Source organism: Arvicola amphibius, chromosome 1, assembly GCF_903992535.2.
Source record: "Arvicola amphibius chromosome 1, mArvAmp1.2, whole genome shotgun sequence".
NCBI classification, from domain to species: Eukaryota; Metazoa; Chordata; class Mammalia; order Rodentia; family Cricetidae; genus Arvicola; species Arvicola amphibius.
Window position 1 is genome coordinate 131,807,369 of NC_052047.1, and position 9,948 is coordinate 131,817,316.

At 48.4% G+C, this 9,948-nt stretch overlaps 1 long non-coding RNA gene across 2 annotated transcripts; it reads left to right on the forward strand.

The window, feature by feature from the left end:
- The first annotated feature begins 222 nt into the window (after positions 1-222).
- LOC119802658 lies at positions 223-9,510 on the forward strand. Of its 2 annotated transcripts, none has more exons than XR_005283617.1 (3): positions 223-447; positions 2,841-2,907; positions 9,227-9,510. It is a non-coding gene; the product is annotated as an uncharacterized LOC119802658 (long non-coding RNA). The 2 variants fall into 2 exon arrangements; XR_005283514.1 differs by having other exon boundaries at positions 223-401.
- Positions 9,511-9,948: the final 438 nt, after the last annotated feature.

A 9,948-nucleotide genomic window follows, 5' to 3' on the forward strand; every position in this document is an offset into this window, starting at 1 on the left:
AGATCTTGAGGTGGAAGGCCTGGCAACTGCCTGATGCACCCTAAGCAGGGCTTTGACCCTACTTTATGATGCCCACACTTAGCCTCACTCCCCTCTCAGACTCAAGTTGAGACTAACTTCTCCCTGTACAGTTTCTGCCTTCTGCCTGTCTCTCTATCCCAGCCCCGCTCCCTGTCTCATCTGACCGTCATCTTCTGTGTCCTTGCCCTCTGTGAAGCTATAAGGATCGGCTCCTCTGCTCCATCTCCCATGGATCCTCTCAAGCAAGAAAACCTACAAGCAGAAAACCCTTGATTGATGCGATGCTCTTGAACTGGACGGTGGGTGTCACCGCAAAAGAGAGCTAACTCATGGAGCCATGGAAGGATGGGCATTTGTCACCAAGGGACACAAAGCTCAAGGTTTCTAATGATGGAGCTATTTCCCAATGTACCTTTGACATCCCCAGTGAGTCCCCGATTTATGGTGCTTTAGAAACAAGGTCAGGGGAGCATTGGCTGCCCCTCTGTGAGTCCTAAAACATTTCTGTTGAGCTAGGTAGTCAAGATGGAGATCACACAAAAGGGTTTAGATTTAGCATCTGATGTTTCCTCTTTCCCAAACAGGCCACTTCCCAGCTCTAACCTTGATTTTCTGTGCATACTCTCTGCTCAATGAGTGTGATTCTGGGCTAGATTTCTACTACAGATCTACTGAGACAGGCACAGCACACTTGAATGGAGCAAACTCAAGTCAAATCCCCTCACCCCTTCTCTGTGAGCATCTTGTCACCATCGTCTGGGAACTATTTGGGTCCCTGGCATCCCTATCTAGGGCACTGTCACCGATCTTCCCCTCCAGCCCCTCTCCCAGCCTCTGAAGCCTCCCTGTCATGTTTTGGTATTCACATCCAACAAAACCCAGCCCTCACTGTCTGACATTGCCCTCCCCACTCTACCCTCAGACCTGAAGGCCAAGCTCTGGCTCCGAGCCTTTTGGAACCTGCTCTCGATCTTTAGCGTGCTGCCACAAAAATGTTGACAACCCCATTTGTCCTCCCCATACTCTTCCTTGAAGACCTACTGTGCTCTGGATTTAGACTGTTAGTGTCAGAAACTCTCGGGTACTAGTGTCCCATAGGGAAGCCTGTATGACGTTGTACTCTAGAAAAAGAAGGGCTACAAATGGGAGACAAAGGGGGCACAGCCTAGAACCTCGGCAGGGGTTGCCATTCTGTTCTGAGGGTCAAGGAAGGCCCCCATAGTGGCAGAATTAAGTCTAGAATCCTCAGTTATTTTGTAGTCTTATCCACCCTCAAGCATAGTCCCAGCCGGGTCTGTTCATTCCTCACACTTCCCAGAAAGAATCCACAGTGTCCTGGCCTCTTCCAGAACAGGCCGACAGCCTGCTTCTAGACATTTCCATTCATTCTTCCTTCTCCCTTGGCCAATCCTTGCTCCTTTCCTCTGCCTGTCAAAACCCTACAGTGTCTTCAGGACCTGTGGGAATCCCACCTCCTCCCTGGAGACTTCCAGATTCAGACATAACCCCTCTCTGTTGCTCTACTCAGTTTCTAGATGATGCACTGGAGTAGACTGTGTCCGTGTTCTTTGTCCCACTGATATGGACACAGTGTTTTGTCCATCACTGAAAAGGACCTACCACAAGGCCTCCCATGAAGGTGGGAGTGAGGTAAACCGAGGAAGAGGCCCAATGTGATCTTCTGTCCCAGTCAGAGCAAACTACAAACAGGCCAGATGTAGCCAACTTGGATTGTTCTGTATCCGGTCATCTCACCTGCTTTCCAACCTTTCCTGGCCAGGTCACATTCTCCTGACCCACTCACTGTAGGTCTGCAGTCAACCCTTCTGGCTCTGCCCACCTGCATCCATCCCCTCCCCACAGGAAGTCAGAATGAAAACGCTTGGGAGCACTGGCAAGGGAAGTCTAAATTTATTCTCGGACCAACACTCTCTTGACCACTCTTCTTGACCTGGCCCTTCCATTGTTCTATTTCGCAACCCCTTGGCAGCCTTCACCTCATAACCCAGGCTATTTGGCCTGGCCGACAGCCCAAACCATAGGACCTCCACCCCACCCCTCCTCTTGCACTTGGGTCTTTTTTTTTTTTTTTTTTTTTTTTTTTTTTTTTTTTGCCTTGCTGTGGAGAAAGTTTACAAAGCTGCTTTCCTTTATCTTGTTTGATTATCTCAATCGGCATTTTCACTTCTCGTTGTGAGCCATTCTGCCTCCAATTCTGACGTAGTCGGTGGGGGAGGGGGACGTTGGAAAGAGGTTTGTTGATGATGGCTCTATTTTATTATGTGTGATGGTCATGGGTCTGACAGGCAGTTCATCAAGCAAGAGGCTGGGGACAGGAGGGGGAGAAGGACACTAAATACCATGAAGTCACAGTACAAAATATTTTTTCAAAGGGACATCAAAGTCTTTTTCCATGCCGTCTTTCCTTGACCCCATTTCACACTGGCAAAATACAAACTGAAATTAAAATAAAAATACCAGGCTGGCTCCATGTAGCTAGTTGGGCTGGGCAGCTAAGTCACAGACTCTATTAACATCACTAAATGCAAACATTCCAAGATTTATTTTCCTTGCTTATAATTTTTTTTCTGCCTTTCCACTGTTGGGCTGTTTATTTCTAATAATTTGGTAGGAAAAAAACATTCGCTCATACCAGTGGAGGTCTTATATGCCGAGCTGCAAACCAGAGCACATTTTATTGTGGAATAAAACCCTTGGTAAACAGGCTCCATGGGGGCCTGCTGACGGCGAGTTTACAAGCGTAGTACAATTGACGCCATTATAATTAGCCTCCCCCCCCCCAACGTCTTATTTTTCAGGGCAGAGATCTGAATCTTTCTCTTTGCACACGAATATCTCTGGACTAGAGCAAAAACATTATGGAGGGTGAGTCATAGAGCAGCTTTGGGCTTTAAAGACTAACGCAGATCCTATAAATCTAACCCACATTCTTTTACTGGGAATGACTGACTTTTATGAAAACCGAGGACTGTAAATCAGGAACCTAAATAGCTTACTTTGCAGCAGATAAATACAGATTTATGCAGTGACAAAGCCCACTGTTAACCCTTTCCTGGTGCCATAGAGGACTTGAGGCCTGTAGGTGTGGAGGGGGCTGGGGGACCTTCAGCTCCTCCTCTTTCTGGGGCTGGAGTAGGGAGGAGACTGGAATGGGAGGCAGTGGTGGCAGATGATTTTCTCTGACAAGGGTGCTTCCTACTGGTCCATCTCAACAGGTGTAGTACAGCCCTCAGGATCCTGGCTCTGGTTATTCCAAGGCTCTGTGCTAGAAAGGATTCTTTGTGGCTACTTGTGTGGGTGTCCCTTGTATCCTGGGTTTCTAAAATCCCCTGAAAAGTCACTAGGCTTTCCTGGGCCTGAACCCTCTCATCTGCAAAATGGCACGCTGTAAGAATTAAATTATGCTGGACGGTGGTGGCACACGCCTTTAATCCCCATACTAGGGAGGCAAAGACAGGCGGATCTCTATGAGTTCGAGACCAGCCTGGTCTACAGACAGCAGTTCCAGGGCAGGCTCCAGAGCTACAGAGATACTTTGTCTTGAAAAAAAAAAAAAAACAGCCAAACAAACAAAAAAGAATTAATTACATTACACACTAGTTTTTCTATTTTCTTTCTTTCTTTCTTTCTTTCTTCCTTTCTTTCTCTCTTTCTTTCCTCTCTCTCCCTCTCTCTCTCCCTCTTTCTCTCTCCCCCCCTTCCCTCACCTGTATCTGCCTGTTGCCCCCAATCATTTTCCTTTTCTTCCTTTCTCTTTTACTTTCTTTTCATTCTCTTTCCTTCCCCCTCCTTCCTTCTTTTCCTTCCCTGGGGACTGACCCTACACCTCAAGCATGCCAGGAACCTGGTGTGCCACCGCGATACATACTTAACGTCACTCCCTGCCCTCAATCAGTTCTATTTTGAGACAGGTTTCATTAAGTTGCCCAAGGCTTGAACCCACTCTGTAGCTCAGGTGGGCCCTTAACGTGTAATCCTCCTGCCTCAAGTTCCCTAGCAATTGGGATTCCAGGCCTATGTCACCAGGCAGTGGGCTCTGCATTTCTAAAGAGTCCAGGAGACACGTGACGTCACTGTCTCTCACGTGACGCTGGGGTGCTGGGACCATCCAACACTGGTGGCACAGGTGCAGAGCTCGCTGCCTGCCGGAACCCGCAAATGGTACCCTCAGCTTTTCTTCTGTCTTTTCTCAGCGGAGTTTGGCGGCTTCAGGCTTCACTCATTCCTCTGAAAGATCCGTGCCCGTGGATATTCAAGTACTCTGAGCCCCCACGCTGCAGTGGCTGCCGGGTTTTCTTTCCTTGATTGTCCCCGAGTCCCTGTAGCTGCCATGCCTGTCTCCCCCTGGGGTGCAACCCTGGCCTGACCGCCCAGCCTGGACTGGCCTAGTGCTTTTGTGTTTAAACAAGGCGCACCCTGTGTTGCCCTCTCAAACTTTAAAGGAATACTGGGACCTGGCGACCCTGGGAGGGAGGAAAAGAACATTTATCATTTTTATGTGGCATTTCAAAGCAAGAGACTCCTCCTTGGCCAGGAGACAAAGGCCCGTGCTCCGGGTTAATGGAAGAACCCCATTTAATCATTAACGCTTAATGTTAAAGAGTTTAAAAGGCAGCTGTGGGCTCCTTGCTCAGCCCTTTGGTACTGAGGATGCCCTGGGGGTCGGGTGGGATCAAGTCACACAGAAGGCTTTCCGCTGAAGCCTGAGGAGATGGGAGGTGTCTGTGGTGGGTTTCATCCAAGTAACACCAAGCTGTGTTACTTAGCCTTCCCCATCAGCTCCCTTTGTCCCGCGATGGTGACAGTACCTGTTCACTTCCTAGGCTAGACATGAAGAGCAGATAGCCCAAAGCCTAGTGCACACTTGATGGTGTGACAGGAAGACCCTGGCAAAGTCCTCAAAATCAGTTCCTCACCTGTGCCACAGCTACTGTGGCGGGGCATGGGAGCAGACTAATCCCCGGCAGGGAGATGCTCCCCTCTGTGGTTCCCGTGCACCACGGTTATCCCAAGAATAGCAGTCCCAGCTCTCCGCCTGAGCCCCGAGAGGTGTCTTCTGCTGTGCTTTCCCAGAGTCAAGCCACAGACAACAGCAGTGCCGGGGCAGAACTCCACTTCCTCTCCAGCCCTCCAGGCCATTAGACCTGGAGGAGCTGAGAGCTGGGCCAGCAGGCATCAAGCCCTGGGTGCAGCCTGGTCTTATCAGGGCTACAGGCTTAGGTCCCAACCAGGGGTTCTAGGTGGAAGTGAACAGTGCAATAATGTTTGCTGTGTTTCTGCTTGTGTGTGCGCGTGCGGGTGTGTTATTGTAGCTTATCACCATAGCTACTGTTAACTGGACATTAAACTGAGTTTATTACAGGCTGAGAAACCTGGGAAGCCTGCACCCAATCCAAAGGCCATTTTCAATTAAAAACAAAACAACAGTATCTTTTGTCCCATACTACTCTCCTACTCTGCCCCCCCCCCCCCACCCAGGACTCCCTCCCGACTCTGAGCCAAAGAGACTGGTTTTACCTTATTAATGCCTTGCCAATTACAGTAGAATTAGGCGATGCCAGCTTCCCACTCAAGCTGGCCTTGTGTGAATCCCCCACATGACTCTGTGTGGTTCATTACTTGTTCCTATTGTAGAATACACATTGTGCTCTGTGTTTATGTAAAATATCCAGATACAGATTTTCCCATCCATCTCCATCAATACCTCTTTCAAATTATTAAAGAAAACAAAACAAATGGCTTGAAACATCATACAACTGTCCTGGTAGATCACAGTTGTCTTGAAGATGGTTCACACAAATCATAAAGATGTGGTATCTCAAACCAATCCCCTAGGTCAAGGTGACAGGGTATCCAATTCTGCATGCATCTCTGGCTCCGAGGAGCTGCTCAAGCAGAAGCCTAGACAAACCTTCAAGTACACCTGATTTTCAGTAATCTTGCAGGCCGGGCCATGGTGGCATCTGTCACTTAGAGTTCCTGGTATGTTCAGAAAGTAGGGGATGAGCAGGTGTGACCTCCACAAAGACACTCTGTAGCAGAAGGGAGTGGGCCTGTCCCAAGGTGCCCAGCGCACACAGCTGAGCTTTTCTGCCTCCCTGTGGGAGAAATCCACAGCAGGAGAGAAGATCAGGAAGTTAGGGTCTTGCAGGGGAGCTGGGAGAAGGGTAGAGGAAACCCTGGCGGCCTAGTCAGGGGTCACTCTGGAATTTATGCAAAGCCTGCTGAGATCCTCCTGGTGCTAGCACCCATCTGGGATCCAGAGGGCAGGAGGATGTCTGGAAGAAACTTGAGCTCCTTCCTTGGGCTCAAGAAGCATCCATTTCCCCCCTTTTTCCTGGGACAGACCCCAGCAGCTATAGATAGTACACGTTTGTCTTCAGAATATTTCCAGTGTCCAGCTACTGAATGACTTTCAAAGATCCGACCACCCTTCATGGGACGGCCCCCTCTTTGGGAGGGAGGAAAGAGAGCCATGTTCTCTCTTGACAGCCACACTGCCTGTCCCTTCACAGCTCGGATCTTTATTTTATGGTCCTTATTGCCCTCTTCATTCCCCATCTCTGCAGAGTGACCCCGGTGGTGCACTGCTCTCTCAGGGTAGTGAAGAGAGCCTTACAATACGAAAAGGCAGGCCAGGGGACGTTTGCCTTGGAGCTCAGTTGCTTGCTCTGTTCTACTTCAGCTTCTCTTTGGGCACAAGACAAACACCAACAGACACAACAACAAAAACAAACAGGATAAGTCTGGCTTCTTTGGGGTGTCAGGCACCACCAAGTATGAGGCCCCATCTAAGGCCTTATTTCCGATGCAGTCTGCGAGACCCTTCCAGAGGCCCTTCCCAGCATCCTCAGCAAAGGCCCAAATCAAGGGTCTAACAAATGACAGTGAGGGGTGACATTTCTGCCCCCCAAGAAGCCTGACTCACAGCTCACAGAAGGCTATTCTGTTCTCTAACTTACAAACATAATTTGACATTCATGTTATTCAAAACATGGTCTTATTGAATTCCAAACAACCTTTAGGAGACATGTGGGTTTCTTACCCCCCTCTCCTTCTCTCTCTCTCTCTCTCTCTCTCTCTCTGTCTGTCTCTCTCTCTTCGTGTGTGTGTGTGTATGTGTGTGTGTGTGTGTGTGTGTAAAACAAAGGCTTTACACACTACATACAATAGGCAAAGAGTTTCTTATCTCGAATCCAGACTGGTCAATGGTCAAAAAAGATATTCTACTTGTTATATGATATCCCTTGTCTCAAAATCAGCCAGTTGGTCACCCCACTTACATTGTTGAATCCTATTCTGCTCTCGTTATTTTCTGTCACACTCTAATTAGTGAGACATCTATTAGATACTGAATTCATAACTTAACTTTACTAATAATCCTTTTAATAGTATTTACAATAACATCGAAACCAACACACCTGCCTTACACAGCACTGAGACAAAGCATTTCCTTTTGTCTGAGTCCAACATAGACTTGGGACTCTGCAAATTGAATGTGACAGCTTAGTCTTGGGAATTCTTGCTGCTTGGAACACAAGGCTGCTAAGGCCTCTCTCCACCAGATCAAAGCCTCATCATCATGCACGCTAATTCCTTGGCCTCACTATGCTCCCTAAATGAGAGGACTCACGCTGTAGGTTGTGCCCAGCTTGAATAGTTTTCAAGGTCTGCCATAAAACCATATGGCTCAAACCTTGTTGGTTGCCAAGGCTGCAAGGGTCAGGCCTACCCATTCCCACAAGTCTAATAAACTTTGCAGGGGTTCTTCTTGAGATGTTGACAGCTGACATCTTTCCCCAATTTCAATGAGCAGTTATCTGGAACTCACAGAGACAAGTATTTGTTTGTTTTGATGAGCAGTTGAGTGTTTACCATTCTTCTTGCTACATCCAGAGTATGGTGTTCAATATGACATACAGTTATTTTATTTAGTCTTTTTGCTCTTTCTGCTCTTACGGTGCTGGGAATGGAACCCAAAGTCTCATGAGTGCCAGGCAAGAACTCTAACACTGAGTACACTTCCAGGCTTCATTTAATCTCAACAATAATCCTTGTTTTGGAAATGAGGGTACTGGAGGTTAGGGACATTAAGTAACTTACAGAATGTGAAGTGGCTAGTTAGTGAAAAAGCAGGAGGTTAAAAACCTCACTCCATCTGGGGGTGTAGCTCAGTGAGTAAGAGGAACGCTTGCCTGGCATATGTGGAGCCCTGGGTTCAATCCCCAGTAGTCTATAAACAAGGCTGTGTGCAGGTCTGGCTTCAATCTCCAGAACCCCGAGGGGTGGGGGGCGGTTCAGTGCTTGTCATATTTCACATATCCTTTCATTCTGCACTTTTCACACTTTGGGGACTTGCTGATGCCAGAGGGACCAAGTCCCAGAGAACAAAAGTACCCAGTGTGCCTGCGGTCTTTCATAACCGAGCCACCAGTTCAAAGCCCCTCTTCTGACTTCAGGCCATTGTTCCCTTGCCCCTCTCACTTCAGAGCCATGGAACTGGACAGCTAGGCAAAACATATAGCCAGAGCCAGGAAAGCAATTCCCACTTGGCCATCTTGCCGCAGCTTAGCCCAGCAGGCCTGCTGGCCCCCTTAGAAACCACAGCACAGACTCTTGCTCCTCAGTGATGGCTGTCCATCCTAGCTAGTGAAACCGAAGGGCCAGAACAAATCCAGCTCTGCTCTGTCACCATGATGGTCTCAGCAGCAACCTCTGTGGCACAGACAGGCTGAGTAGGTGGGCTGAAGCTGGTGACTGGTGACAATGTTCCCTGATGCCACACCAGCCATTTGAGAGGAGCTGGTGACTAGTTTCTGCCTAAGTCTAAAGTGCCCTAAAGCCACCTGTGTGCACATAGGTCTATACACATAGGCCTATATATACATGTGCACATACAGGCATGCACAGGCGCACATATATACAGGCACAGACATAGACACACACACACACACACACACACACACAGACACACACACACACAAAGGAAAACAGGGCTCCAGTCAGCGTCCTCCTGACGGAACGATGGCGGATAATGCAGAGGACAGCCGGGCAGACTGTTAGAAGGAGGGCCTGGGAGGGCCTTTCCGCAGCTCAGCAGGTCACAACTGGCTTGTGGTTTGTTTTTGAAATTGTTGTCTTATTTCCCACAGAGTTAAATCCACTCTTTGTGGTCTGGTTCTAGGCAATCATTGGTATGACCAGAGTGCCCTCAAAACCCAGAGCAGCCATGCAGCTCTGCCTGTTCTTTTCCCCCAAGCTTCCACCTGATGCCAAGCTTGCCTCTGCAAACACCGATCTAGTCTGAGGATTTCACCTTTTCCAGCGTGCCCAGTAAGTGGACGGATGCAGGTGATGACCCACTAAGACCGATTTCTTCTGCTTAGTGCCACACGTCTGAGATCCACCCAGGTTGCTGCATGAGTCAGGAATGGTTCCACTTTATTTCTGAGTTGTCAAAATTGCTGTTGTCGCCATTTTAGTACCCAGATTCTCGCTGGCTGAAGGAGATCTTGATTACTTTCAGGTCTTTTGAATAAAGTTGTGACTGTCTTTGAGTGGACGTGTTTCATTTAAACATCTCAGTACGGTTGAGGAGGCTTCAATCAGCTACATATCACTACCCAACAAACTTCCAAATGTGTTTTTCTGGAGTGACTGTCATGGTGTGCCTTCCCACTGGGAAGGTGGACGGGTTCCAGAAGTTCCGTACCGTCCCAGCACTTAGCATTGTCCTTTGTCCTTTTTCAACTCTTCTTGTTAAGACTCCAGCAGAAGCATATGGGTTTCTTCATAAGAATAAGCTGCATGGAATGATGGCACATGCCTGTAATCCCAGAACCTGGAAACATGAAGTAGGAGGAGGGCCACAAGTTTGAGGCCTGACTGGTCCACGTAGCTATTGAT